Source organism: Schistocerca piceifrons, chromosome 1 (genome assembly GCF_021461385.2).
Source record: "Schistocerca piceifrons isolate TAMUIC-IGC-003096 chromosome 1, iqSchPice1.1, whole genome shotgun sequence".
Taxonomy (NCBI): domain Eukaryota; kingdom Metazoa; phylum Arthropoda; class Insecta; order Orthoptera; family Acrididae; genus Schistocerca; species Schistocerca piceifrons.
This window is the reverse complement of record NC_060138.1, coordinates 709423306-709448756: the sequence shown is the minus strand read 5'-3', so window position 1 is coordinate 709448756 and position 25451 is coordinate 709423306.

Here is a 25451-nt window from a genome sequence, read left to right as displayed (position 1 = left end):
TCTATACAATTTCTTATTTATAGCAACAAGCTGTATATCTCTTCTGGCTTAACCTTAAGAAATTACCGAAGGTACGGGGCACGCAAGATCTTCCACATCTCAGCCAGGCACATTCTTTGCACTGGCTTGTGTAATACCCTTTTTTGTGGCAAACCCAATATACTAAGGGATGAGTCTCAGTGCACAGGGTGGAGCACTCAGGTAAATTGCACTGGATGCATATTACTGGAGTTAATATTTCAGCCTTCGGTCCCTTACCGAATACCACAGCAGTATCTAACTCTGACATTATGGAAAAAAGTAGGGAAAAATCATACAAAAGGATGTAGGGAGTTTTGTGTTGATACTTACATATCTTGCTGTCCCACATTCTTGAGATCTCTGTCTTCCATCTATCGACTTCCCTTTCCACTTCAGAGAGCTGTTTCTATGGATCCATGGCACTGACTGCTGTCTTCCAGGTTGTCCGCCTTCATGTCCATCTTCAACAGTTTGTCTGACACCAATGTAAAGGTGAGACAGCAGTAGACTGTCTGGATGTGGGCTGGGTTCACTGTCGAAGATGGGGGATGTGAACAGCACCAGAGGCAGGTCCTGGTGAAGATATAAAAACTCTTTATTAGTTCTTTACTAATTCATACAGTTTGGACATTTTTCTGATTGTGCTCCATTCTCTGGTGTGATTCAGATTTCCCTCATAATATTCCGATGTTGTAGCTGCAGATGAACGACGTAGGGCGGGCGATGTGAATGCGCTGCTCAGGAGACAAAGCACTGTGCTGGCATTTCTGGTACATGTGGTGAGCTGAGATGGCAGGATGCAGCTGTGCTACAGTCATGTGCAGCCACCAGGTCTACTCTAATGCGGAAGGTCGCATTGTTTCAGTGGCACTGCAATAGCATTGCACTGAGTTGAAGTCTGGACCAACAGTGAGAAGCATTGGCAGGCAGATGGTGCAGTGTTGCCTGCCCAGGCTGGATGGACAGGCAGACAGACAGACAGAGGTCCCTCCTTCATGGTCTGGTGGTGCCAGAGATCACAGTGAGGGTTCCCGCCTGACACATGGCAGGTGCCAGGTGCGGCCATGTCAGAAGAGAATGTGATGTAATCGGCTGGCCAGCATTTAAATTCTGACTCCTGGCACTGAATTCACAGAAGGGCTGCATTTGTGGGCCACTGTGAACCATCTGGAACAGGGCAATGACTGGGATCTGGCATAATCATCAATGACACGGAAGTCAACCAAGCCAGAGTGGCTACTTGAAGGCTGGCATTGACACCCAGGACAGTTTCACAGAAGCCTTGCTGCTGCTGAGGGATGCTGATTAAGCAGGAGTGATGGCCAGCTGTGGTCAATGTGTGTGTGTTGTGGCCTGATTTCAGTGCTTGTGATCTGACGACGTGGAAGCTGTTCGTGTAGTTCATTGACAGGCATCTGCTATCGGGCTGCAGGCTCATTGTATTTCTGGACTCTGACTTCTGCTCCATGTTCTCCTGTAGTTTTGTCCCACTACAATTTGATTAGTTTGTGGACGTGTAAGAGTATTTACAACAATAGACAAGAGGCTGGAAGAATTCTGTGGAGTTCCAGATTCAGGCCATACACTACAAATAAGCCAGCAAAATATGATGTAAAAGTATATGCATTCTGTGATGGTAGAAGTTTTTACACGCTAAAAATGTAAGTATATGCAGGCAAACAGCCTGCTAGTCTAATTCAAGTACCCAATGGTGCATGGAATGTGTTGTTGCTACTAATGCGGCCTATTGACAACACAGGCAGAAATGAGTATGGTGCTTACAAAAGCACATATGACCAAGTGTACATAAATTCCTAGCGTACCACACCACTTGAAGGAGAAGGTATAAGGTTTTGTGTATATCCACAACCTGCCTACTGCAGAAGGAGCAAGTGAACCAAGAGAAAAACTATGTTACTACATCCCTGGGAGGAAAATCAGATACACACAGCATTGCTGTCATTTCTGTTCCAGTGCTATTTGCAAAGAACATGTAGCAGCTACTGTTCTTACTTGCCATGTGTATGCATCACAAGAAGCTGGATCTGATTCAGATTAGTAAAACGGGACTGAATTTAACATTAGTTGGTCATTTACTATGATTATTTCAAGGTGCTGTTACGACATATGTTGTGAATGTGATGATAAACTGTTTGTATCTACTGCATTTTGAAAAATTTTCAGTGTAAACAATATATATGTCGCATATTATGTTTATATGTATTTATATTGTGTTTGTAGTAATAAAGAAGTAATTTACTTGATAAATATATGGTGAGTACGCAGAACAATAAGCAGCTATTCTTGCCATGAATTGCACCACTTTATTGACATGAATTGATATACAGTAAGAGACACACACTTCAATAACACCAGTTCACAGCAAGACAATAAAGAGAGAGTACAACAAAGACAGAAATGTAACCTCACAAATTGTTCTTGGTATCAATTTTATATGTCCATTTCAATCTCGGTGGTTTATGTCACAACAGACCTGAACCCCACAACTACCCCCTCTTTCCAGTGAGGAGCACAGGGGATACGATAGCGGGGTGTGGCGAACCAAGTGCTGTATCATTTGAGAGATACAGAGGCGAGCGAGTGTGCCGGGACTTAACCCAGTTCACTGTTACTGGTGCCACATCACCATAATGCGTCTGCACATAGCCTCCAAGTATTGCAGCTTAATCTAAGGATGAAATTAAAAATTAAAGTAGCTCTTCCAAACTTTGTCAACATATGCTTCAATATATTAATGTTCAAATTGTTAAATCTCAGAGTGATCGGATGAATATATTTCCCTAAATACATCATTTTAAATAAAAAAATCATGTGGTGCTAAATAATAAATCTAGACAGCTAAAAATTAGTATGAAGCATCAGTTTGATATAAAACTAAGTGACTCCATTAAGCTACCTCTAACAGTTTTTGAGTAATTAAATGAAAATTAAATTTGGAACAAAAATGTCCTTATTTGTAGTAGATTAAGTATCAATTATGTTAATGCCAGAAAGTTCTGCTTACAGCATGCGATTAAGCCCATTAAATAATAAAGCTATACAAGTTTCAAAACTCTGATGTAGATAACCATCAGCAAGAGGTCTCTTAAAGTTGTAGTTCAGAGGTCATGTTCTACTGTCAATTCCACTCTAAAAATTCTAGATGGCAAAGTTTAAATGCAGGCGAGCTAAAACTTTTCATTGATTAAAGCCAGCTTAACTCCATTCATACAAAAATTATGGAGATTCTAAATTGATTCATGACAGTGTTATAAAATAATTTGTGTCCAAGAACGTGGCCATTTAGAGGTTGCTATTGAAGCATAGAGTGAATGACGACTGGTGTTCTCTTCAGCCATCCATGGCACTCCTATATAAATGCAACCTGAGAGGCAGTGATTTCACTTCACTTCGCGCCCATCTATTGATCGGTCCACGTCAGTCAAACGCCTTACTCACAGCCTCAGATGACATGACAGTTATGCTGCAGATAAATGCGTGTTTTTGGCACAAATAGGAAGTGAAATCGCAAGGACTTTACACTGTCCTGGAGCGCATAGATTACGTGGAAGTAACTGTTTGTGTGCTGCCTGTAATGATACTAAAACCGTATGGCAAGCGGTTACATTATTTTCCAGTTTTGTGGCGAGCAATTAGCGTAGATTACTAGAAGTCAGGGCGAAAAACCATTCATTGGGAACTTACCTTAGAGGTCACCCCTGAACTGCTCATAGTGCTGTTTATTATGATAGAGACATTATTATTATTTCTTTCTTTTCTCAGACGTTATGTCTGGTCAAAAATGGAAAGTGATGCAGACCTTGATCAAGTGTGACTTCCTTTTAACTGAACGGTATATGTTACATTGCATTTAGGAACTTTCGGATAGTTGAACATGTATCAATAATTACAGATTTCTGTAGTTCTATATATAAGTTTGGATGTAGCTGTATTGTGTTGATGTACTGGCGGATACTGTGTGGTATGACTCCTGTAGTTGATAGTATAATTGGTATAATGTCAACTTTATCCTGATGCCACATGTCCTTGACTTCCTCAGCCAGTTGGATGTATTTTTCAATTTTTTCTCCTGTTTTCTTCTGTATATTTGTTGTATTGGGTATGGATATTTTGATTAGTTGTGTTAATTTCTTCTGTTTATTGGTGAGTATGATGTCAGGTTTGTTATGTGGTGTTGTTTTATCTGTTATAATGGTTCTGTTCCAGTATAATTTGTATTCATCATTATGCAGTACATTTTGTGGTGCATACTTGTATGTGGGAACGTGTTGTTTTATTAGTTTATGTTGTATGGCAAGTTGTTGATGTATTATTTTTGCTACATTGTCATGTCTTCTGGGGTATTCTGTATTTGCTAGTATTGTACATCTGCTTGTGATGTGATCTACTGTTTCTATTTGTTGTTTGCAAAGTCTGCATTTATCTGTTGTGGTATTGGGATCTTTAATAATATGCTTGCTGTAATATCTGGTGTTTATTGTTTGATCCTGTATTGCAATCATGAATCCTTCCGTCTCACTGTATATATTGCCTTTTCTTAGCCATGTGGTAGATGCGTCTTGATTGATGTGTGGCTGTGTTAGATGATATGGGTGCTTGCCATGTAGTGTTTTCTTTTTCCAATTTACTTTCTTTGTATCTGTTGATGTTATGTGATCTAAAGGGCTGTAGAAGTGGTTATGAAATTGCAGTGGTGTAGCCGGTAGCCGATGTATTTATATGAGTGATTGCTTTGTGTATTTTGCTGGTTTCTGCTCGTTCTAGAAAGAATTTTCTTAGATTGTCTACCTGTCCATAATGTAGGTTTTTTATGTCGATAAACCCGTTCCTCCTTCCTTTCTGCTTAATGTGAATCTTTCTGTTGTCGAATGTATGTGATGTATTCTATATTTGTGGCATTGTGATCGTGAAAGTGTATTGACTGCTTCTAGGTCTGTGTTACTCCATTTCACTACTCCAAATGAGTAGGTCAATATTGGTATAGCATAAGTATTTATAGCTTTTGTCTTGTTTCTTGCTGTCAATTCTGTTTTCAGTATTTTTGTTAGTCTTCATCTATATTTTTCTTTTAGTTCTTCTTTAATATTTGTATTATCTATTCCTATTTTTTGTCTGTATCCTAGATATTTATAGGCATTTGTTTTTTCCATCGCTTCTATGCAGTCGCTGTGGTTATCCAATGTGTAATCTTCTTGTTTAGTGTGTTTTCCCTTGACTATGCTATTTTCTTACATTTGTCTGTTCCAAAAGACATATTTATATCATTATTATTATTATTATTACTATTATTATGATTATTATTATCAGGAATATTACTGTGCTGTGCATGTGAAATTTTCTTCAATATAATTGGATCAGTTAGAATTCAAAAATTGTATTTGTAATTATAGTTCCCGATCCTGCTGAGTAAACAGAGAGTAGAAACATTTCTTTCAGTGAAAAAAAGAAGAATGTGGACTTGCAGACAGGAAACTATCGTCAGTATGTTCTCCATTGCTTTTTGGCTTACCACAAAATACTTTTCAGAAGCAAGTAAAAGATGCCATTACTGCCCCACATATGGTGCACCGGCCGGGGAATTGAACAGTGAAAGTGATCAGCAGAAAACAATGAACTCGGTAGGCACTAACAGGATACAGAAGTGAAATAGGCAGAAACCAGTGTGAGAACAGTGATAAGATTTTTCTTGCGAGTGTGGAAACTAAGCTGTGAGTGTTAGCCACAGTGACCTTGATTGTGACTGAAGGAGTGAAGACGATGACACTTGATCATGGCTGCCACTGGAGCTGAGGTTAGAAGAAGACGGTGTGTCATCACAGAGTTGGATGGACCAGCAAGCCACCTGCAAGATACCGCGCACACTGAAATCTACCCCTCCCTCCTTTGTTGTCGCAACTGTCTTTAAGGTTAAGTCTTTTCATAAGATTCGAGAGGATAAGATTTACAATAAAATTTTTACTTTTCTTCTTTTCTCATGCAGTTGGCTCCAGTTCTTCATGTCTAGGGGTCCGATTCTTGAAGCTGAAATTTTCACATTTTAGCTTCTCATGGTCCAATTAATCTAAATAAATTTGAGGAATATCTGCGCAAAATTTTTGTTTTTTTTTTTGGTTGTTATTTGCATCACATTTCACTGTGTCACACTAGCTTTTGAATTTTCACATTAACAAAGCTGAAATAATGTTGTTCGTCGAAAATACAAAAACACGTCCGATCGCATCACAGGCATGCCCACTACTACTTCACTCTGTGGTAATAACAATATTCCAAAGGGTTGGCAATCTTTCTTGACAAATGAATTCATTTTACTTTATTATTATTATTATTGTTTTGGTTGGCAGGAGAGCCAACACCGTGTTACTAGAGGAGGCCGAAAGGCATGTGTTTTAGCTCGTGCAGGCTGGTGTGAGGTCTGGAACAGGACAAGGAAATTAGAATTTAGAAAAAACGGACATAGCTGGTGGAATACTTAACTTTAATCCGTTAATGAAGAACGTCGGTCTTGCCGGTACATGATTCACAATATCAATGGTAACTGATAATGGCGCCTTGCTCGGTTGTAGCAAATGACGTAGCTGAAGGCTATGTTAAACTGTCGTCTCGGCAAATGAAAGCGTATTTTGTCAGTGAACCATCACTAGCAAAGTCGGTTGTACAACTGGGGCGAGCGCTAGGAAGTCTCTCTAGACCTGGCATGTGGCGGCGCTCGGTCTGCAATCACTGATAGTGGCGACACGCGGGTCCGACGTATACTAACGGACTGCGGCTGATTTAAAGGCTACCACCTAGCAAGTGTGGTGTCTGGCGGTGACACCACATTCCTCCCCCACAAATCGGCATACAGTTGTGGCATAAGGCTTCCGCCCGCCGTGGGGAGGACCTCATGTTGACGTATGCGACGAGTTGGGGAGCCTAACAACAGGTGAGGCTGTGCCACCCGCACCCTGCCCGCGGGGAGCTAGGAAGCGCCTGAAAACCTGCTCCAGGGTGCACGCCAACATGCGGTGTATGCGCCCGTAGAGAGACAGGAGGGGCCGAAGGGTCGACCTCCATCGGGCCGGGGCACCCGACCGGCGAAGACGACATATGGTCCGGAGCGGGCAAGAGTTCCATGTCGGAGGACAACTGGTCCCGGGAAGCGATCGGCAGAGCGTGACCCAGGGAGGCGCCCGGCGGTTGCAGCGACGCGTCCACTGCGGGCGTCGCCGGCAGGAGAACAGGCGGTGGTGGCGGTGGCGGCGGCGCGTCGCCATGGGGCAAAATGGAAGGCAGCGTCGGTAACACCTGGGGCTGAGGAGAGCCAGTAGATGGGTCCCCAGGGCGCCGACCAGACAGCACTGTTGCTAAAAGCAGATGGCGAGCGGCAGATCCCGTGCGGCGACAGAGGCGCAGCTGGTTGAGATGCCGGCGCACCTCACCAGAGGGCCCGCAAAACCAGATACATAGCGCGTCCGAGGCAGCGAAGAATGCGCCCTTCGAGCCAACGCCGTGAACATTGGTAGTGACGATAGTAGACAACGTCACCTGGAGCAAAAGCAGGTGTCTGCCACTGCACAGGAACCTGATGCGGCGGATGTAGCAAAGACATCAAGGTTCGATGATGACGACCGTGGAGCAACTCAGCCGGCGAGCGACCATCTCATGGCTGAGAGCGATACGAAGACAAAAAGAGCAATAACGCGTCCTCCCGAGAATGCGACTCTTTTAACTTCAACATCTGTGACTTGAAAGTCCTGACCAATTGTTCAGCGGCTCCGTTTGACTGTGGCGAAAATGGCGCGGACGTCAGATGTTGAATACCATTGGCCTTGCAGAATGACTGAAATTCTGCGGACATGAATTGTGGGCCATTGTCGGAAACAATAGTCTGTGGAAGATGTTCAATGCAAAAGATAGCAGATAATGCTTGGATGGTGGCAGATGACGTCATGGAAGACATCCGGACAACAAAAGGAAAATTACTGAATGAATCTACCACAACCAACCATCGAGCAGTCCAGAATGAACCAGCAAAATCCATGTGTAAGCATTGCCAAGGGGAAGTGGCTTTTGGTCATGCAAAGAATTTCCGCGGTGGTGCTGATTGTTGTTCGGCACACACCATGCAAGAAGAGCACATATTCGTAATCGTGGCATCGATTCCGAACCAAGTACAGTGCTGAGGAGCAAGTTGTTTCGTTCTCACTATACCCCAATGTCCTTGGTGGAGAAGCTGTAAGATAGAGGACTGTAATGAACGTGGGACCATGACCCTGGACTGATCATTATCAGAACGCAACAGCAAAACACCACGTCGAACAAAAAGTCTCTCCTTGTGAGCAAAAAATCGGCGAACCAACGGGTCCCCGATCCGTGACTTTGGCAAGGGCCATTGCATAGCAACAAAACGCAGAATGGTAGCAAGGACAGGGTCGGCAGCTGTGGCTGTAGCTACATGACGAAAATCAATCAGAAACGATTCGACCACGTCATCGGTTTCCGAATCAATGAACATGCAAGCAAGTTCGGAGGAATCGAATGCCCTATCCTCAGCAACAGGCAAACGGGACAACACATCAGCATTTCCGTGCTGAGCAGTTGACCGATACAAGCTATCGTAGCGGTAGTGCGAGAGGAAAATAGACCAGCGAATGAATTTCTGTGCTGTACGTGGAGGTACAGGCTTGTTCGGATGAAACAGCGATGTCAAAGGTTTGTGGTCTGTGATGATGGTAAAGTGACGACCATACAAGAAATCATGAAACTTTGTAACACCAAATACGAGAGCCAATGCCTCTTTCTCGATCTGTGAATAATTTCTTTGCGCAGACGAGAGCAATTTGGACGCAAAGGCAATAGGGCGATCGTGCGATCCATCTTTGTGTGCAGGCACAGCACCAATCCCGAAATCCGATGCATCCACCATCAACAAAAGGGGCTTTGGTGATCGAATGGCGTAAGGCAAGTATTGGAAAGCTATGCCAATTTCAACTGGCGAAAGGTGCGTTCGCATTCTGTCGTCCAGACGAACGGAACACCTTTACAGCGTAAGCGATGAAGCGAGCTGAAATGGAAGAGGCGTGTGGGGTATAACAGTGATGATAATTAATTTTTCCCAGCACACTCTGTAGCTGCTTCAAATTCTGCGGCAAAGGCAAGTCTTGTATGGCACGGAGGTACTCGGGACTAGGATGTATGCCTTGGGCATTGAGTACATGTCCCAGGTAGAGCAAGTCACGAGCAAAAAACACACATTTGTCCTTCCGCAAGCGAAGGCCATTTGTCGCAAGACCTGAAATAATGTTCTGAGATTTGCTAAATGTTCTTCTTCTGTCTTTCCAGAGATCACAATATCGTCCAGATAGTTTGCTGCAGTAGGCACCAATGCACAAACAGTTTGTAGATATTGCTGAAACAATGCAGGGGCGGATGCACACCCGAATGGCAGTCGTTTGAATCGATACAAAGCAAGAAGCGTGTTAACCACCAAAACACGCTGGGATTCTTCGTCCACCAGTATTTGCAAGTACGCATCTGCGAAGTCCAACTTCGAAAAATATTTACCCGGGCACAGTTTGTCAAAAAGATCATCCGGGCGGGGTAAAGGAAAAGTTGCAATCACTAGTTGTGGATTCACTGTTGCCTTGAAGTCCACACAAAGTCTCAATTTCCCCAAAGATTTTGGCAAAATTACTAAGGGTGATGTCCAGAGAGAAGCCTGCACATGTTCAATTACACCTTGTGATTCCAAATTGTGTAATGTTTTTGCGACCTCATCATGCAATGCGTAGGGAACATTGCACGCTCTGAAAAATTTCGGTTGCGCATTTACTTTCATTTTCAAATGTGCTTTATAGTTCTTAGCGCCACCAAGGCCCGGTGCAAAAATGTCTGCAAATTCTTCACATAGACGAGAAACACTGTCTGAAGGCACAGTCTGGTTCACGGATAGGACCTGATTTACTATAGACAAGCTAAACAATTGAAATAAATCGAAACCAAACAAGTTCACTGCAGAAGAAGAACGAAGGACGTAAAATGACACAAGTTTTGTTTGTCGTTTGTATGTTGCAAGAAGGCGGCACTGTCCTAATACAGGGATATCTTGACCTGAATAACTAGTTAACTTAACATTTGTGGCACGCAACGGAGGTGTGCCCAGCTGTTTGTACATGTCTTGATTGATCAGTGAAACTGCAGCTCTGGTATTGAGCTGGAATGGTATCACTTTGCTGTTAATGTCCAAGTCTACAAAAAGTTTGTTGTGCTGCTGACAACAAGAGTGACTGTCTCATGCAACATGAACTGACACTGGCACATAATCACTTGCGACTTACGGGATTTCCGGTGATGTCGACGCACACTATTTGTGGGACGAACACAGTCACTGTTAGAGAGAGTGGCACTGGGCGGAGTGGAATGAACTACATGAATTTCCATGGGCGAAGTTTCACGAGCCTGAGTATCCTTGGTTCGAATTCGGTGTGAAGCAAAGGGCCTGGAATGGTTGTGAGTTTCCGATTTGAGCTTTTTCTGGCAAACACTCTGAACATGTCCTTTTTTATTACAGAAAAAGCAAATAGCTTGGCGTGACGTGCAATTCTCACGCGAATGTCTAGCAGCGCACCGCGGGCATGATTTTAGCACTGCATTTGGTTGCCTGCGCGGCACACGTGGCTGAGAGCCTGGCGGCATCGGCGCGGCCGGGCACGAGGGCTGTTTACTGCTCCGTGCAGCTCGCCCAGCGGGCCGGTTAACCTGACACACGGCTGGTGAAGTTTCAAATGATTCCTGAGCAAAGTCAAGTGTGTCCTGCCAATCCAATATGTCCATCACTTGTTGAAGGGAGGGATTGACTAGTTTCAAAATCTGTTCCCTTATACGAACATCAGAAACGTTCTGTGCAATTGCATCACATACCATAGTATCTGAATAAGGGAGTCCACATTGACACTCAAAAGCACAATCCCTAGTAAGGCCTTGCAAGGTTCCAACCCACTCCCGATTAGTCTGACCTGCCGTACGTTTTGTACGAAAGAAGGTATACCTTTTCGCAACTACATTGACTGATCCTTTGAAATATGCATCTAATGCAGACAAAATTTCGTCGTAGGACAGAGTTGCTACGTCGCATCGGGGAAATAATTTGACTATCACACGGTACGTTTATACGCCGACCGAAGACAACAAAAATGGCTGCCGCTCATTACCTTGTATTCTGTAGGCAGCGAGATGGAATCCAAATTGGCGTGACCACTCCGTCCAGCTTTCCAGTGCAGCATCAAAAGGATGAAAAGTTGGTGCAACAGTGTTTGTGGCTGCGTTAGCGGTGGAGCGGCGGCTGCCGCATCGTTTTGCATTGCCCGTTGACCCTGGATGAGCTGTCCAAGGGCATCCAGTAAGGCCTGCGTCTGCTGATTCTGTATGCGATAAAATTCGGACAGTACATCTGGAGATTGTGGCGAAGCCATTACACAAGTAAATCAGGGCAATATCGATAAGAACGCGGGTTTGCCTCATCGCCAATGTTTTGGTTGGCAGGAGAGCCAACACCGTGTTACCAGAGGAGGCCAAAAGGCACGTTTTTTAGCTGGCGCAGGCTGGTGTGAGGTATGGAACAGGACAAGGAAATTAGAATTTAGAAAAAACAGACGTAGCTGGTGGAATACTTAACTTTAATCCGCTAATGAAGAACATCGGTCTTGCCGGTACATGATTCACAATATCAATGGTAACTGATAATGGCACCTTGCTAGGTCGTAGCAAATGACGTAGCTGAAGGCTATGTTAAACTATCGTCTCGGCAAATGAGAGCGTATTTTGTCAGTGAACCATTGCTAGCAAAGTCGGTTGCACAACTGGGGCGAGTGCTAGGAAGTCTCTCTAGACCTGCTGTCTGGCGGTGCTCGGTCTGCAATCACTGATAGTGGCGACACGCGGGTCCGACGTATACTAACGGGCCGTGGCCGATTTAAAGGCTACCACCTAGCAAGTGTGGTGTCTGGTGGTGACACCACAATTATTATTATTATTATTTTATAAATGAATCCAGAAATAAACATAATAAACAGTACTAAATTGCATAATTACTCATAATAACAGAAATTTTAAGTGTGCCAAATATTTCATAATTTCAAATGTTAAAAAAAAAAAAAAAATGATTTTAACTGTACATTCAGAGCTAGTACATATCAATTGTAGCAATGAAAATAAGGTAATTTCTTTTCATAGATTTTAGCTTAAAATATAACACATCATGTACAAAGTCATATGAATTTTTTTAGAAAAAAAAAAACAGCTGCGATAATACTGACCTGTTCAACATTTGAAAAAAAATTCTGGTATTGGCTACTTCTGATGACGAAAAATAATGCTAGAGGAAGATATCCCTTTATGATAATATACCCCTCACAAAATTTGGGGACAATGTGTTTACAATATTTTGTGACCTACTATAAGGTTTGCTGAAGGGTGTAAAAAAATGATGCCAAAAGATAGAAAACAGATGTACAGAAGTATCTGATACGTAACATATTGGAGAAAACATAAGAAAAATGTCTACTATACAAGTCATAATTTATAAGTATATCAGGAGGTGGAATTCTGATTTTCAGATCTGTGGAATATTCTGTCACAAGACAAATGATAGAAAGTCAAAACTACAACATTACAACATTAAACTGGGGAAATAAATGTAGGGACAATGTGAATTACTAGTATTACAAATTGAAAGTTTACATCTATGACATCACACCTTTAAAATCTTCAAAAGAGAAGAAAAAAATTCAGAGCCTAAGTGTACGACAAGTGAGCCGACTCAAAAAACTCTTAATGTCAGAAGAATATACTCAATCATGAGTAGGAATGTAGCCACATAAACCAGAGTATTTAAGGATATGTTGACTCATGAAAGGAGAAAATAATGAAAACATATTAGAGCCTAAGCTTAGGATGTGGGGACTGACCCATGAATACAAACCACACCGGGTATCCTCCAGCAGAAATGTTTCGACACAGCAAAATGAACAAAGTTCATAATCATATACCAATAAATTTGAGGAGGATATTTGGGTCGGTTACACCAAAGACCACCACACATTGAGGGTGTGTTCAGATTGACGCATCGCGGAAGACCATTGCGGATGAGGCACCGAGATGTGCTGAGAATGGTAGTGGAAGCTCAACTGGAGCCGGCACGTGGGCAATGGGTGAGAAAAAGTTCAAAGTTTGAGAATGCGTGTTAGTCCACGGAAAGCTCGACGTATGATCAGAGCCGGGGCCACCTGTGCTGCAGGAAGGCTGCAGAGGTGCGGGCTGTCCAGAAGCACAGTGTGGGAAATGATGTCGAACATGGGACGGAATGTGTGAAAGTTCACTGTTTATAGTCACTCCACTCAAAACGGTGTGTGGATAAGGTGAATGTCGTGGCACAAAACACTAAGGCGTAGCAGTGTGACGGAGGTGGAGGTCAGGCACAGATAACAAGTTATTGTTCCTGTTGCAGGCCGAGGAATCGAAGTAGCAAGGCATGTACTGATGCTGAACCGAGGCAGGCGCGGGCGTGGTTGGTTGCTGAGGAGGTTGACTTGTGAACGAAGCAGTTCCGGCCACATGGCAGGTATCCGTGTGGTACTGCATGGATTGTAGCATGGCAAACTGTTGTCCTGACGGTGGTAGGTTGTCCAATGAAGCATTTGCAGAAATCGGCATTGGTCCCGCACTGCACGGAGATCCGTAAGAGGTAACTGCATAATCGATGAGGGAGGGCACATGTGGTGGGAACAAAGGTGTTTGATAGCCAGAATCATGCACACTCCTAACCTCACTTTTTGTTGCAGGCTCGAAAACGTCCAGCAAAATCGGTGTAATCGTCAAGTGAGAGGCATCGAGTTGCAGTCCTGGTGGGTGTACATCACCCGCAACATGATGCATGTTGATCACAAAATCCGGCGTTAGGCGCTGGGCCAAAGTCATTTGTCGAATGCTGTGTGGATGTAATACACACAAAAATAACTGACGCAGAGGTCGCGGACACAGTAAAACAGCGAAAACGGAAGACGTTACAACTCCGGGTCACCAGTGAGGAGGATGTTCGGATCAGTTACACCAAACAACACTCCCATTTTGCAGTAGTATGTTTATTCACCTACACACATCAAAGGCTTACAAAGAACTGGCCATGGTGGAAGAGAGCAAAGATAATCTTAGCTTAGCACCCAAAGATGATACTCAGATCGATGCTGGTGTCGACCTCATCGGCGCCACAAATTCAATCATATGGAAAGAGTAATTATAGGCAGCATTTAGCGTTAATCAATAGTTGCACACTCTCTGTAAGTTCACATACTCAGTCGCGCTGACGAGGGGTACCCAAAACAGAGTTAGGCATGAGTTTACCCACAACTCAAGTTCCGATGAGATACAATATTGCAGTACTCAGGATAAATATAGGTTATCAGACTCATAAATAGCTTTGAAAGATGACATAGTAGCTTGAGGACCAAAATCAGTGCGTGAAATCAGAAATGTATACATCTTGTTATACTGTCTACACTAGTAAATGTCTTCCACACTACTTGCTCATTGTTCATACAAACTAATTATTACATAGAGGCCTAGAAGATTCATTAAAATTGATAAGAAATATATAATGTATTGAGAAGTTAATTCCCTACTTGAAAAAACATACATTTATGTGGAATAACACTGACCATGGCAGTGAAGACATTTCTAAACAAATAGTTAAATGAATTCTTCTTATGGGATAATTTACTGGCTAACAAAAGATCTGTAAATCTCTGTCGTAACACTGATGTAGTTGGCAGATGCTTGAGTACGTTACCCAGCATCTATGATCTCTTGTATATCGACTGGACCAGCAAAGGTGCAGCCATACAGGAGTGTGGGAGTGAATCCACCCACATCTTTCAGTTTCCTCCATAGATTTCACATCACACTCTCCAACGGATAGGTAACTTCCTGTCTAGCTTTCACATCAAATCCTGAAACATTGTTTTGTGTGCTAAGTGTGCTGTTCAATAACTCCCTCACAATCACACAGCATATGCTCTGCCTATTTATATGGAGAAAACAAGTATACAGGATTTACATCAGAAAGGATTAAAAAGTGTTCACATATGAAACTTTAATAAACAGAGCTAAATGCAATGAAAAAATGAACTAGTAAGGTGATTTAACACAGATATACTAGTATGCTATTCCTAATTTTTGAAGTACAAGATATGAAAATTTATTGCTAGCTATTTAATGGCATTCAAAATTGTAAAAAGATCTACTCATTGAGTATCATAGCTTATATGTAGCAAATTCTAAAGGACAAATGTACTACAGAACATAATGATATAGTTGCAGGAACCTGTAAATATAATGAAGCATTGATTTAAACTCAGTCAATAGATAAGACAGAACTTTAGAAATCACATCATCTTAAATACTACATTCCTGACAAGCAAAACACAATTATATAGTTGTATGAATCTGCAAGCACAGTGTATATTTTCTTCCAGACTAGGAATCATTATGCATCCATGTTCAAAGGTCTTGTCCTCTATACTAAAGGTTAACAGTATCTGAGATTTTACCAATTTTCTTTGCTTACCAGTAGCTCCTCTTATCTTTACACGTACAATGGACATTTCCACAAAATTCTTATACACTTGATCTTGTCTCTAAATTGTTCAGATATACCACAAATCAGGCTACCTGTATCAATCAAACAGTTACCTTCCCAGTGATCAATCTTAATTTTAATGTAAGGACATCTAAAATCTGAATCATCTTCTCTGTTGTCAGACACTTCATGCAAAAGATTGCTTTCAGTTTCATCAAATGCTACATCCACACTGTCTTTACAGGGTTTTATCAGCTTTACTGGTATCATTCATTGTCAAGTAAATATTGAACACAATGAATAGATTCCATGGCACAACTAACATCACTTGTTACAGAAGGAACACAAACACATAACTGTCAAAATTACACTTGCTTCTTAGATCCTCTATTACTTCATTCCACCAATTTGGATACAAATTCTGACTAACCGCAGCTAACTAATTCCAGACTGCACATTTATCAATGTTATGATCAATCTGGTCCCAAACAAACTTCAAAAAGTTTTTACCTTTATTCTCTAGGCTCACATATAACTCAACTTTACTGTTTGAATCACCGCTCTACATGACATTAATGAAAAACTGTTTTAACTGAACTGATATTCCATGACTCTCACTTACATCATCACACACATCACTTATCTTACCAGTATTGTCAACATCATTCACAAACAACTCTCATCATTCACAAATAATTCTGAAACTTCATTGTTCTTAAACTCCACAAATACCTGATACTCATCATCATCGTCATCATCATCATCATCATATTCCTCCAAAATTACTTCAACAATAACATCACTAACAATATAAATCTCATCTCCATCAAAATCACTTACCTCACCTACATTCATTTGCAATAAGCCACCAATCTCAGACTTACCAAACTTCGTTGTTTCACTGATCTCATTTACATCTACGTCAAATATATCACCTAGTTCAGATCCAATATAGTCATCACTTGATTTACACACATCAATAATACTGTTTTCTGACCAAGAGAAGTGATCATTGGTACATACTACACCAAAGTTCTCACTACTCACATGTTCTGGTTTGTAATTAGCACCTAAAGCACCATAATTAAACATAGTATCCCAAAACTTTTGATTAAAACATAAATGAGAAATCTGATATTCTTTCTGATTGGTTTCAGATACATGTGCCATATCATTAACACTGTTATTATTGTTTAATTATAAGTGTTACTTGGGGATCCTGTGCTTGTTGTTTCCTCACCCCAAAACTGTGGACCTTCAATGAGGTGAACTGCCATTTCCCGAGTAGTTACTACTATGATTTTTGCTACTAAAATGCCCATGGTTATCCCCATTATTCCTATCCTGCTGATGTTCAAAATTTATCTCTCTCTCTATTGACTCTTTGATCCTGATAGAAGTTACCATTATCTCTGTTTCTGTAATGACTCCCATTGTGATTTCTATCATTCCGATTATTATGGTACATACTTCTATCTATTGCCCTATCCAGCCTGCCAACATATCGAAAAATTGTTCAAGACAATCATCAGGTCCTTGTACTAAATCTCACTGGAACTATTCTGGTAATATTCTTTTAAGTGCATCAATCAAGGTCATTTCATCAGGTGGTTTGTCAAGGTGTGCTAATTTTTTTAAGTTGATTCTTACAAAACTCTTTTAAGCTACCATCTCTATTCGTATAATTAGGACCATTCAAAAATTTACTTTTGATTCTCCCATGTTCTGCTTTATTTAAAAAACTTTTCTCAAATCTGTGATATGTTTCCCACTGACTGTTTCTTTACTGACTACAATTTCACTCGGCTCGGACATGTCCTGGCTGGGTCCTACAACTTTCATTTCTACCCCACTCCTACTCTCATCTCCATTCATTTTGTTAACAAGCACACAAGTCCACAAACAAATTAATAGTTTGTACTTATCTTTCCTTTTTGATGTCCCTGGTTGCAGTTGTGAAGTCCTTCTTCATTCAATCCAGTCCGTCATTATTGGTAGTACATCATCACTGTTGCTATGATTTGCTTCGTTGGACAGCCCTTGGTCGTCTTGCTTCATATGATCCGAAACCCAATCATACATAAACTGCAAATAATACAAATCACCATCCGTTCTGCAACAGACAAAACTTCATTATTAGTCAATTGATCCCAAACGATGCCGAAACCCATTTTATGTCGCAACTCTCTTTATGGTTAAGTCTCTTCATGAGATTCGAGAAGAGTAAGATTTATGATAAACTTTTTACTTCTTTTCTCATGTAGTTGGCTCCAGTTCTTCATGTCTAGGGGTCTGATTCTTGAAGCTGAAATTTTCACATTTTAGCTTCTCATGGTCCAATTGATCTGAATAAATTTGAGGAATATCTTCACAGAATTTTTTTTATGTTTATTTGCGTCACATTTCACTATATCACACTGTCTTATTTTCACATTATTATTATTATTATTTTGTAAATGAATCCGGAAATAAATATAATGAGCAGTACTAAACTGCGTAATTAATATTAAAAATTTTAAGTGTGCTAAATATTTTGTAATTTCAGATGTTTCTAAAAAAAATGATTTTAACTGTACATTCAGATCTAGTACACACTGATTGTAACAACGAAAGTAAAGTAATTTTTTTCATAGATTTTAGCTTGAAATATAACACACAGTGTACAAAATTATAAAAAAATTTAAAAAGAACAACAACAACTGAGATAATACTGACCTGTACAAAATTCGAAAAAAAAAATTCTGGTGTTGACTACTTCTGCTGAGGAAAAGTAGTGATAGAGGAGGCTGTCCCTCTACAGCGCTCACTGGTGCCTGGCACCCTGGCACTCCCTCTCCCCCTCCTCCTCCCTCCCCCCCCCCCCCCCCCCCCCTCACGAAGCTACTGTAGAAGGCGATACTTGCCACTATCCTCACTGCCACAGTTGCTGCTGTTTCCTGCATTATGTTGTGACATGTTGTATCACATTTGCTGGTACACAGTGCCAGAATTATTCGTCAAGGTCCAGCAGTTAAGTCAAGAATTTTTAAAGTATTTGCTAGTTGCTGCTAATAGGCTACTAAAAATGGAAAATATTGATGAGAATAATGTGAAAGTTAAGATGTAACCAGTCTCTGATGATGAATCATCAGAATCAGAAACTGAAATTAATGAGGATGGTTCTGTCAAAGTAATAAATTGAAAATTGGAGTGCGATTTGTCAAAAGTAGAATCTGAATTGAATTTGACTGGTACTGCAAAGTTAGAACCATTTTCTGATGATGAGGTAATTGAAAGTGAGGTCAAGAAGGAAAAGATAGAATTAATAAAGTTATCAGATTGTGAAACTGAGCTCAATATGTCTGAAATTCAGCCAAGTCAGGGAATGCTAGAAACTCCTTTAAAATCAGTGCAAATGCCAAGTGGTAATGTAGAGGCACAAAATAGATGCAGTTACTGTTTGCTAAACTTGAACCACATCATAAAGAACTGAAGGATAGTAATTAAGAAATGAAAAGTAAGATTGAGTGTAATAATAATGCATTAAAGGATGAAATGACCTCAAAACTGAATAGTTTAAAGTATCAAATTGATGCTAACCATCATGATCTGCAAGTGAAAGTAGGACAACAACTAAGTAAATTGCATAATACTTTAAAAATGAAAGCTGGAAAAGTTCACAAAGAATTCAAAGATGCAGATGAACTTTTGGAAGGGAGGTTGTCAGAAAGAACAGGCAAGGAATCCAAACTCTGCTCTAAGTAATTTGAAGAAGTAACTACTAAAGTAAATGCTTCTCAGAAAGATATTAAGAAAATAAAATCTCACTGTGTGAAACTTTGTGAAGATGTTGATAAAAGATTTTCTGACACGGTGGAAGCAGTAGAATTACAAGTTGAAGAACTATATACTAGTATTACTAACACAGAAAATAGAATAATCTCAGATAGTTCCTGTGATATTACTGTTAAGTATGTTGCTTCAGTTGATGCCGCTTTAATTGGATGTTGTCAATTTTTAAGTTTTGATCCAGGCAAACAAATTCTCCCTTCAGAGTTCTGGGATGATTTTGAGGATGTTTTGCCTAATGCATGATCAGACAAGAGAAAAATTTTTTCATAAGAAGTCATTTGTCAGGAGATGCTTTACAGTGGTCAGCTCATGTAATAAGATGCAAAACTCTTTCTGAATTTAAAACTGCATTTCTGAATGAGTATTGATCACAAAACAAACAAAACAATGTTTTGAGAGAGTTTTGGAGTGGTAAAACGTTTGCTCCAGGATGTGAGTCAGTAAAAGAGTTCTCTAGGAAGTGGGTTTCACAGCTGTCACATCTGACAGAAAAGATGAAACCAGAAATGGTTATCATGGGACTAGAATGTAAACTGCCTTGATAATGGCAGAATAGAATCATTTCTGCACCTAGAGAGAATGTGGATCAGTTCATTGAGCAGAAAGAGTGGCTGCTGCTGAGGAGCAGGTGCAGAATAGTAACAGGTCTTCCAACCATCACATAAACAACAGAAATAATGATAATGGAAACATGAATGTTAGATGTATGGAGGTTCAGAATACAAGATGTAACTATCATAGTCAAGGCCGTGGTAGAGAAAGGGGGAGTAGACAGCAATCGAGCTTTCGCAACAATTATTATGATAAAAGCAGAAATGCAAATATGCACCATTGTGACAAGATGGAGAGCAAAATACCACCCTATCTGATTCTGTATCAAATGAACATAACAGGTCGTGTGTGGGGAAAGTAAGTCCAGTCTATGAGGAAAATGATGCTCACAAGACAGAAAGAGTAACACTGCCAGTAACAGGAACACAAATCACAGTCAGTCAGTACATGCAAACAGATAACAGGGATGATGAAATAGGAACAGACAGTACCAGTGACGTGTTAAATCTCTCTCATAATATAGTTGACAGCATTTTGGATGCTTTAGAAAAATGGGTCAAGGAAGAGAAAGAAAATGCTATGATAATAGGGAAGAAATTAAAGGGTGTGAATCTGATAGGGATGAAGATGAAATAAAGACTTACATCTTCGACGATAATGGCAATCAGAAGGGTAATGTTGAGGCAGAGGAAATTAAGTCAGTTTTGCAAGGTTTTGAAGAGGAGGAATTGATGGATGAAGGGGGTAGCAATCATAATGAGGTCAAGGAACTAGTTAGCTGTTTTGACTTACCACAAACTGTAGAAGTCGACAAAAGTGTTATGTGTAGCAATGTTGGGCTTGGGTGCAGTTGCTCAGAGGTAGATGATAGTTTAGCTGATGTGCAGCAAACAGAAGTAGAGGAAGTCATTAAGTGCTTTGCTTTAGAATTGGTGGACAGACTGGAAAAGGCAGCTGAGAATGTAGAGATTGATGACTCTGTGAATCTAAGTGTGAATGTACTTGCAACTGAATAATACTACTTTAGCTGGAAACAGATTGAAAAGGATTTATTAGAAGACGTTTATGAGGAATGTGTTCAGACTAGAATAACTCACCCTATGATAAAAACTAACATATCAGGAGTAGCAGTGCATTGTCTTCTTGACAGTGACAGTAAAGCAAGTGCTTTGTCCCAAGCATTTTTTGATTCTGTTCCTAACAAGAGTGAACAGACTGTCATGAAAGTAAATGGTTTAAGAATAATAAGTGCTACTGGAAAAGTTTGTAGACCAGTACAGCATGAAGCATTGATACCAATTGGTGTATATGACATAATAATAGATCACCCTTGTTTAATTGTGCTCAGTTTAAGTGCTGAAATATTAATAGGCACAGATGTCTTGACAAAATATCAGGGGAGGATTGACTTTGTTCAGAACAAATTAGTTTTAATCTTACTTGCTTCTCAGATAGTAAAAGAGCCTTTCATAGGAAGTTATATAGACAGTAATAATGAAGCTTGGGAACTGCCTATTATGGTAATGAGGAATAAAGGATTCTTGTAGGAAGATACTGAATTTGCTAATAATGAGCAAGATGTTAAACTACAAGGGAACTAGAAGAGATGAGACAAAGGTTTTGGGAAGGAGGTCAGGTTACTCTAATAAACATAATTGTGCACTGAATTTTTAATCGGGTATTGTTCGTGGTTAGTCCTGTGAACAGTCAACAGTCAACAAGTCCAATTTCTGATAAACAAAGAGCGGAAACAAGGAAGTATTAACCACTCATTACAATATATTCTTGAATACACCTGGTGAAGTTAAAGGGTATGAATGCCATTTGAATGTAAAACCTGGGCAGGTACTTTTCAAGATATATTATCAGGTACATATTTCAAGAAAGCCAGTGGTTAAGAAAGAAATTCAATGCATGTTGGCATGGGGTGACATTGAGAAAGCAATTAGTGAATATAATAATTCTCTTGTAGTTGTGCCTAAGTGTGACAGAAACATTAGATTAGTATTGGATGCGTGCTGGTTAAATGAAATTGCAATAAGAGAGAGTGACCATTCCCAGAATATGGGCAAGCTAATATAAAAGTTCTAAGGAGTTAGGTATCTTACATCTATGGACATAACTTGTGGATGCTGGAATTTGCCCCTGGCAAAAGAATTATGTAAATACACAGCCTTTTTGTATGAAGGAGTGTGCTACCAATATAAAGTAATCCCATTTGGATTAAGTATTTCTGTGTGCACCTTTGTAAGAGTAATGGCTTGTGTATTGGGGCAGGAATTGTTAATCAGGTAACTATTTGTGTAGGTGATATACTATTGGCAACTCCCACAAGGGAAGAACATTTCATTACTAGACAGGGTGCTAGAAGCTGTAGAAAATGAAATCAGAAAAGGCTGAATGTGTAAGAAATAAAATAAAATTCCTGGGCCATCAAATTAGCATAGAAGGTATATTATCTGATCCTTCCAAATTATCAGTCATTGAAAAATTTGAAGCACCCAGAAATAAAAAGCAACTCAGGCCAGTGTTCAGTTTATCAGTGTTCAGTTTATTTGCATTCTATCGCTGTTTTGTTAAAGATCACTTGTTTAATGCACCTCGTTTACTCAACTTGTTGAAGGAGAATACCTCATGGGTTTGGACTAAAGAGTTCCATTCCACTTTTGAAGAATTAATAAACTGTTTGATGAATAGTCTGCTTTTATACCATCTAGATTTTTCGAAACCCTTTTGCATGTCAGTTGATGCAAGTGGTTTTGGGATTGCAGTAGTTCAGGTAGAAACAGAAGGCAATCAAGAGGTACATAATTGTTCAGTGCAACCTGCTGGGCGAAATTATAGAATTTCAGGATTAGAGTCACTGGCCATCATGTTTGGTATGCAGAAGTTTGAGCATTATTTGTTAGGGCACAAGGTGATAATCTATAGTGATCACAAAGCACTTACATTTTTAAAAACCTGTAAACTGAGACATCCAAGACTAACCAGGTGGACTATGTATCTTCAGCAGTTTGACCTTGAAATTAAATACATTCAAGAGGAGAACACTCTGGTAGCAGATGGGCTATCAAGAAGTGGTGAGCTGTGCAGGGAATCAGAAATTCCGTTAACAGATAGCAACGAGCTCAAGGATACATGAGCTCAAGGAGAAACGGGCCTCAAAGAAAATATTTAAAATCTAAAGAAGGGAGCAAAATGATGATCAGTTGAGGTTAGTCAAAAGCCATTTAGGAGTCCTTAATTATAGAAAAGTTGCACAATAATATTGGTTACATAAAGGAATTTTACTTCATACAAGAAAGTTAGATTGAACAGAATGGAAAATATGTTTTCCTTCACAACATGCAGATCTGCTGATAGATTTCATGCATCTATGATATGGCCATTATGGGGCCAAGAAATGCATTGCCAAATTAAGTGAGAAAGTCATTTTCGATAACATGCATCGTAGAGTAGTAAGAATGTCAGAAGGTATGTACAGTAAGTAGTGTAGTGCAGGGAGATTTGCACAATGTAGAATCAAATGCACCCCTAAAATTATGTGCAGCAATTCTTTTTAGCCTCCTCCCAACATCTAAAGGAAGATGTACCCATGTTTTTGTGTTGATTGACGGTTTTAGCAAATATGTCAAATTATATCCAATAATGAGAGCTAATGCCAAACGCTGGTGACAAGCTATAAAACGACTGTTTCGTTAGGATTTGCAACCCTAAGAGTCTCCTATCAGATAATGGTCCTCAGTCTGTATCTGAAAAATTTAAGGTATGTTTTGAAAAGGCCAGAACTTGTCATATAAGGATCTCGGTGTATTTTCTGCAAAGGAATATCAGCGAGAGAGTTATGCATGAGTTAAACAGATTGTGTAGAACTTACTGTGCCAGGAAGCATTCAACTTGGGCCAATCATATCAAAAACTTTGAAGAAATGATCAACAATCTTAAACATGATGCCACATGCTTTGCTCCTTGTGAACTAATGCTTAATCGGGAACCCCATAACATCCTTTTAAGAATGTCAGAAGGTATGTACAGTAAGTAGTGTAGTGCAGGGAGATTTGCACAATGTAGAATCAAATGCACGCCTAAAATTATGTGCAGCAATTCTTTTTAGCCTCCTCCCAACATCCCTAACTTAGAGCTCTTTAGGTGAGAAAAAGGCACAGGCTAGAGCAAATATACGTAAAAGAGCCTTGGATAGAAAAAGAAAAGCTTCCCCCACTAGTTTTAGCATTGGTGAACTTGTCTTAATCAAATATAAAGAAAAAGCTAAGAAAATTTAAGAAAGAACTTTATGCATGTTTATCAAGGACCATTCAGAATAATAAGTAAGCCTTATGCAAAAGCATACTGCTTGGAATACCCGAAACATTATAGATCTGAAGAAATTCAAAAGCAACAGTAACTAGTTTCTGTAGGGAGTCTGCCACTCTTTGGCGGATACACAATTTGGTGTACCGTGCAGTCCCAGCTTGATGAAACTTTATTTACCTTTCAAGTTTTATCCCCTTCTTCTGTCCTATCTATACTATTTCTGTAGGGAGTCTGTCATTCTTTCGTGGATGCACAGTTTGGTGTACTGTGCGGTCCCAGCTGGATGGAACTTTATTTCCTTTTCAAGTTTCATTCCCTTCTTTTGTCCTATCATAGTAAGTAAGAAATATATGTCTTTATGTTGTATGTATGCTCTTAGTTTGTAATCTCTTCTGAGTGAATAAGAATGATTGCCAAATATGACTATACCTGAATGATGACTTACACAAGAACGTGAGAGGTAGTTTGCAATAGTAAATTCTAAATGTTAAAATAACACTGGGTAACTTTTCAACACAATCATAAAAATAATGGCTAAAGTAAATAAATAATAAATAAAATCCATAAAAAAGGTTAGTAACTACGTAACACAGAACACTTGGCATTATGAGAAGTTGTTGAAACTGGAAATTCCTAAAATCTGAAACGATAAATTCTGCATAAATTAATAATTTTTGGTTGGCAGTAAGGTTGTCTGAAGGTACAAGAGAGTAACAAAATGGTGCCTGTAGAGGCAAGCCAATGTGTATTGGTATCAGTTAAAGGAGATGTGTGGAAGTGGTGTATCACGCCAAAAATATATGAAATAATGAGGTCAGTAGGCTGATGAAGCGAAAATGGAAAAAGAAACATTGAAATATATGTATAAATGAAAAGGAGGAGAAACAGGAGAAATGAAGCCAGTGGGCCAACATATATGGTTAAATGTTCAAAAATTGATGAGTTATTCCCTCTCATCTTGTAAAAACATTTGAGAAACGTGTAATCTTGTTTAAGGCAGATGGTCAATTAACAGTTAAATACAGACAACAAAATACAAATAAGCAAACGTGTTAAGAAATGAAGATTGTAAAGTATTGATGTTTTATAGTAAAAACAGCTT